The following is a 6,504-nucleotide window of genomic DNA, read 5'->3' as shown; positions in this document are numbered from 1 at the left end:
ATATTGTCAGTCAACTGGTTTATAGACCAGTCTCTGTTCAATGTAGTTATCTACACTGGGGGAGTTCAGCCATGCTTGCCTACATAAACCTACACACTGCCAACCTGGGAGCTAGGAGATTTTTTCCACATATGCTGAATTGATTATATCGCAGGATTTGGTTGTGTTATTCTGCTATTGTTCTTTGTGTGAAACTTAAAAAAAAAAAAAAACTCCTATTATATAAAATATCCCAGATTTCCAGCCACTGGAAATTTTAGACACAGCAGTCTGTCCTTAGTACAAAACAGATAGCCAACTGAAAAGTCAAACCAAAACAATTTTCTTTCCAACACCAACTTTTTAGTCACTTACAATTATATCTCCAGGCAAAAACATTTATTTTTTGGATAGAGTGGGCTAGGATCATTAGTTCCTCTGTCAAGTTTTTGTTGCTGTCTGTTTCCATTGTGGTAATTCACCCTCTCTATTTATCATGGTGACAATTGTGTGTGAAATCCAAAATTTTGACTTGTCACCAGAACAGGAATAGACAGGAAATCTTCCAATGGGGTCACTTGTTACACAACAACTAAGAAAAGATTTCTTGTACTTTAGAGAGGTTTTCTCTCTTTCTGTTGTGTCTTCAAGACAGAAAGTTAAGGAAAATCTCCCCAATGGGACAGGAACAAAAAGGTTTTAGATTTAATGGACTCCATTCATTGCATTAATATTGCATCTTAGCAGCTAACCCAAATTTGGGTTCTTCCTCCTCTTTGCCTCCTGTCTTGTGCATTCCCTTTGACTTATTCTTCTTTTGCATGTCTGCCTGGGTCTATATCTACGCTTTCAGTGATTTTTGGCCTAACTCCTATTGTTAAACCCTTGTTGCACTCGATGCACAGATCATACCAGAGACAGAACAATAGTTTAGTTTTTCTTCTTTATAGAAATAAATATTTTTTAATCCCTTTCTCTGTGAAAAAATTTACAATTACTCCCTTGTGGAGTCATGTACGCAATAGGTAATTCTGGAAATTAGCCATGTATCATGTCTATGTAACAGCTGAATTCACAATTAGCTTCAAGAATCTCTTCTCACAATCTCCATTTACCACATTCAATACTTTTGCAGCCGTTGTGCATCGTGTATAGATTGGGTGGAAGATTAATATCTCATAAACATGTGTATTGTTCTTGACCCCACTATTTGATTGGTCCAACAGCTTATAAAAGAGGTTTGTGATCCTTCTTGTAAATAATTATCATTTTGGGGATTCTTTCTCTCATATTCTAACTCTAATGGCCCCTAAATTTCTGTTTCATAAATAACTGAATATTTACATTTAGAGAAATGACATGATTGAACAGGTTGTGATATAAAACTTCCTACAGACATAGAATGTTTACCTTCTCAGGCTGTTTTACAGTTGGACCAAGGAATGTTTGCACTTGAGCACCTGATGCTTCCTGGCGAAGGCTTCGCAGTGAAGCGGTTAATAGTCTGGGATGGATTTTCTTGGCTGATCAATATTGTTTTCATTTGAGGTTGGTAGTGTCTAAAGTGCTCCCCTGTTAATCGGCACAAATATGCAGATACACCAAATGCAAGCTTACGAGGGTGAGTCAAAAATACGCACTCTGGCTGTAGAATTTATTTTAAACAACTTTTAGAAAAGCAAAATACAGTAAACTCCCCATTATCTGGCATTCAAGCAACCAGAACTCTCAAGCAAACAGAAAAAAAAATCAAGGACATAATATGTCCTCAATTATTTTTGCCAGTTGCTGTATAGACATGTGCACATGAAAACATTTTGTTAGCAATATTAGCAACTAAATGTACTTAGTTGCTAACGAAATTCTCTGTGTACATCTTGCTGCGTCTGACGGCTAGATTCCTTAGCTGGCAGGTGAATATAAACAACAGGCAGCGGGTGTGTGCAATAGCCAGCCTGCTATTGGCTATGGCAATTTGAAATAGCCAATAGCAGAATCTAGCCTGCAGATAAATGGGGCGGGGGGAGGTTGTTGCTTGAGAGTCCATAGCAACTCTCATGCAACCAGAAACTACAGTTATCTGGCATCCGCCAATGCCCATGGGTGCTAGATAACTGTGAGTTTACTGTACATCATCTTTCAACATAATCTACTTGCTTTTCAGTACGCTTTGTCCACCTGTCAACAAGCTTTCCTATTCCCTCATTAAAAAATGTTTTAGGCTGAGCTGCGAGCCACAAATGCACCGATGCCTTCACTTCTTAATCAGAGGTGAATCTTTGTCCTCGTAGGGCTGCTTTCAGGGGACCAAATCCACATAATCCACTGTCACTCGTCTATTTGACAGAATCATTTCACGTGTACGCTCAATGTTGTCATCAGCTGTGGACGTGGACAGGCTTCCAGCTCCTTCTTGATCGCTAACACTTGTGTGACCTTCCTTGAACTTCTCTATCCATTCATACACAAGAAAACACTTTATCCATACTGCACACAAAGTCTTCGACAAATAACGCACCAGGCACGCCCTCTGACCACGAAAATGAATCACTGCACGCTGCTCACCAGTGTGCCATCCATTTTTTCTCACACCACAGTTACAAATGAACTGATGTAACACATTCACACCTGCACAGCAGTGACTGGGGAGACAGCAGCCTTGAACGGAAAGCGTTGATAAGACGGTGCAGCCAACAGAAGTTTTAATATAACCAGAGTGTGGATAATTTTTGACTCAACCTCGTATAATGATTGATAGCAGTATTGCTAATTTATTGCACAGTCTGGCTGCCACCTCATGAACACACGATTATCATTGCACAACTTGGCTGATAATGATCACTCTGGGAAAAAGAGTTATGTCTTTGGATAAACTGCAACCTCTGGAGGTGCTGCTTGGCCAAATGATCTGGTAGGAAGGACTAGAAAATTACATAAATACACCACTACAAATGTGAACAAACAAGATGTATGAAAACAAAAAAAGTTTACAAACTAAAACACACTTTAATATAATAACAACTATAATGTTATAGGGCAACATCACATCCAGTTATTTAAGGAGGCATAAATATTGCTGTCCTCTTGTTTAGAAAACCCTTCTTGCAAGGCTTTGAATTGCAATAACATTCTTGGGACTAGAACACTTGTAAAAGATCAAAGTCTAAAAGTAACCATAGACAGGAGGTTATTGTTACCCAATCTATTGCATTTTAACTAAATAAGGTAAGGATTTTCATGTCTATGAGTCCAGGACAGGTAGACATCCCTGATCTTGGAGGAAATAGTAATTGTCTGCACTGGATTATTTGAAACAGTTGTTACTGTTTTCTCTTAAAGTAATGAGGGATGACCTCCTGTTCTCTCTTGCTCTTCAAAGTAATAGAAATGCATGTTTGGATGACAGGAGCACACATATGTACATAAAGATCTTTTATGATCTCTTAGAATTTACATTGTGCCATGCTATGGTCAGGGCTCAAAATTTCCACTCGCCCCCTCGCAATTTGCGAGTGAAAATTGCGTGGGGGCGAGTGGAAATGAAGCCTCCTCGGGGCGGCTTCTCTCCTGTTCACCGACCTGATGACAGCGCTCCCTCGTCCGTCCGTCTAAGCAGGGGGGCGCAGGAGGGAGCGCTGCTTGCTGTCAGGATGGCGGAGCGGTGAGGGGGAGAGAAGCCGTGCCCCCAGCTGTCAGGATGGCCGAGCGGGTTGGAGATCGGAGCCGCTGTCATCCTGTCAGTTTCAGGATGACAGCGGCTCTGTGCGTGGCTGATCGGAGGATCGGTAAATATCATTGATATTTACCAGTCCTCCGTGTGAGAAGGACAAACACTGGAGCGATCGTCTGATCACTGAAGTGTTTGTAAATAACTGGGGACACATAGTATTATGTGTCCCCAGTTATGAATGAACAGGCTGTGATTCACATCACAGCCTGTTCATTCATGAATTTCTCAATGGGGAGAATCACTCAGTACAGAGGCTCCTCCCCATTCAGAAACAGCTGATAGTAAGTATTTTACTGGGAGGAGCCTCTGTACTGAGTGCTTCCCATTCACTGAGTGCTGAGGCTGCTGAAAAAGAAATTGAGGATTTGGTGTCCTCAATTTCTTTTCTATTTTAAAAGGGAAATGTCAGGGGTCTGTTTGGACCCCTAATATTTCCCCGAAGCCCCCCCAACAGTAAAAAAAATAAATAAATCATAAAATAAAATAAAAAATATTTTAAAAAATAAAAAATGTAAAAAATTATTTTAAAAAAGTGAAAACTGCCCACCACACATATTATTAGACATGTACGAACACTAAAAATTCATTTCAGATGAAATGTGTATGTGTAATGCTCTGTGCGTTGTGCTGTGGCTGTATGTGTGTTGTGCTGTGTGCGCGTTGTGCCCTGTGTGTGTTTGTTTGTGTTATGAAGGGCAACTAGTGACGAGTAACTTTGAAGGCCTGGCTAGTAGCTCAGGACCTGAAATTTTGAGCCCTGCTATGGTTATGCTTCAATGTAGGTATTGTCCATCTGCAGAAAAGGCAATTTCTAGTGGAGTAGTCAATAATAGTAAATTTGGTCTTAAGATCAGTGCCTCTTCTGCCCACCCCTCAGCAAGGCCCTGCTTAAAATAATAGGAGGTGGGCTACAGTGACAAGTAAAACAAAAAAGATATTGTGCTCAGCTTGACAAGCAGGTATCAATGCCAAAAGTTAAAATGGCCTCAGCAAGGCCCTGCTTAAAATAATGGGAGGTGGGCTACAGTGACAAGTAAAAAAAAAAGATATTGTGCTCAGCTTGACAAGCAGGTACCAATGCCAAAAGTTAAAATGGCCTCAGCAAGGCCCTGCTTAAAATAATGGGAGGTGGGCTACAGTGACAAGTAAAAAAAAAAGATATTGTGCTCAGCTTGACAAGCAGGTACCAATGCCAAAAGTTAAAATGGCCTCAGCAAGGCCCTGCTTAAAATAATGGGAGGTGGGCTACAGTGACAAGTAAAAAAAAAAGATATTGTGCTCAGCTTGACAAGCAGGTACCAATGCCAAAAGTTAAAATGGTAATAGAATAGATTAATTTTGTGAGATAAATTTGGAAGTATTTCAGACTTTATAGATATCTTAGTTACCTTCAAATTTATGGTCTGGCAAAACACTGGAGAACATCATCCTACTAATGTTACTAAAACTTATTTGCATCTATTCAGGATAAATTCATAATCGTTGCTCGTGATGTGTAAGTCTTGAGTAGGAGACTTTTTTATTTTCTAAATGAGTTAATGCAGTACAAATTTCGTAAGTGCTCAGCGTTAGCACAAGAAGACGTTTAACAGCATCTATTGACCACAAACATACATGAATTATTTGCATTTTTAACCATACAGTATATCCCCAGCAAATTCTTGTTATTTTTTGATCTTTCTATAATAGAGCAAACACAGATTTGGGAGACAATCTAATGTCTATGGGGCACCATAAAACACCACAAGTTGAGTACTCCACCCACCACTATCTGAATAAGCTAGTAGTGGAGACATCTGCAGTATGCTTTTCTTGTCTTTCTCTATAGCCTAGATTAAAATGGTCATATGGTGCAGCCATTCATTTTTAGAAAGTGGCTGCCATAGATGTCTTTGGGAACATTAAAGTGAAACAAGAGCCAAAAATGAAGTTCACTTGTTTGCTCCCTTTTGGTCTGTTAAATATTCTATTGAACATTTTTGTTATACCTGTTAGATTCGTGCACAATAGACAAGTGCACGGCCTAAAAATTTGTTTCCGGTAAATTGAATGAAAAGGGAAAAACCATTTAATTTGTTTTGTTTGATTAAACAAATTATTATGCTGTTTCAGATTCGGAGGCAAAGAACCTATTAATCCGAAAGCATACATTTAAAAAATAAATCGTGCGGCGGCCATATTGGGCACCAGCTCGTTCTGCGCATGTGCGCCGCCATCTTGGAGGCTGGGCGCATCGCATCACATGACACTGGCATTGGGTGACGTCATATGCATGCATGGGTGCCGCCATCTTGGACACAGCAAGATGTTGGTGCCCATGTAAAACGAATTAATATATGCCCGTACATTCGGGCAAATAATAATCCATTATTTTGGATTTGAACGAACCGCCGAATCAACGACATTTCCTGATTTAGCAAATTCCTCCAAATCTGAATGCACATCGCTATTGCTAAATATCTGTTGATGTTGCTAGAAGTCATGTGAACGTGTAACTTTCTGTGATGTGCTGACAACACATTGCTGCCTTGAAATCCCAAGAAGTCTTATTAGCCGTGCCTATGTTACAATGTCCCCATGTTATGAGGATAGAGAAAGGATGAAGTGTTCTGTAGTCCAAATAGGGAGCAAGCAAGCTGAGATGAGAACACTGTTTCACCACAGATACAATATACTGGGTGAGGACAGGAAGTCTGTTACTGAAAGGATCAGCAGAGAAAAAATAAGGGGAAAAAAGTCTAAAAAAAAAATAATATATACTAATGCAGTCACTGAAACTAAGGATAGGTTAGCTG

Source organism: Nanorana parkeri, unplaced genomic scaffold (assembly GCF_000935625.1).
Source record: "Nanorana parkeri isolate BGI_ZX_2015 unplaced genomic scaffold, ASM93562v1 scaffold606, whole genome shotgun sequence".
Classification (NCBI taxonomy): domain Eukaryota; kingdom Metazoa; phylum Chordata; class Amphibia; order Anura; family Dicroglossidae; genus Nanorana; species Nanorana parkeri.
Note: the sequence above shows the minus strand (reverse complement) of the source record.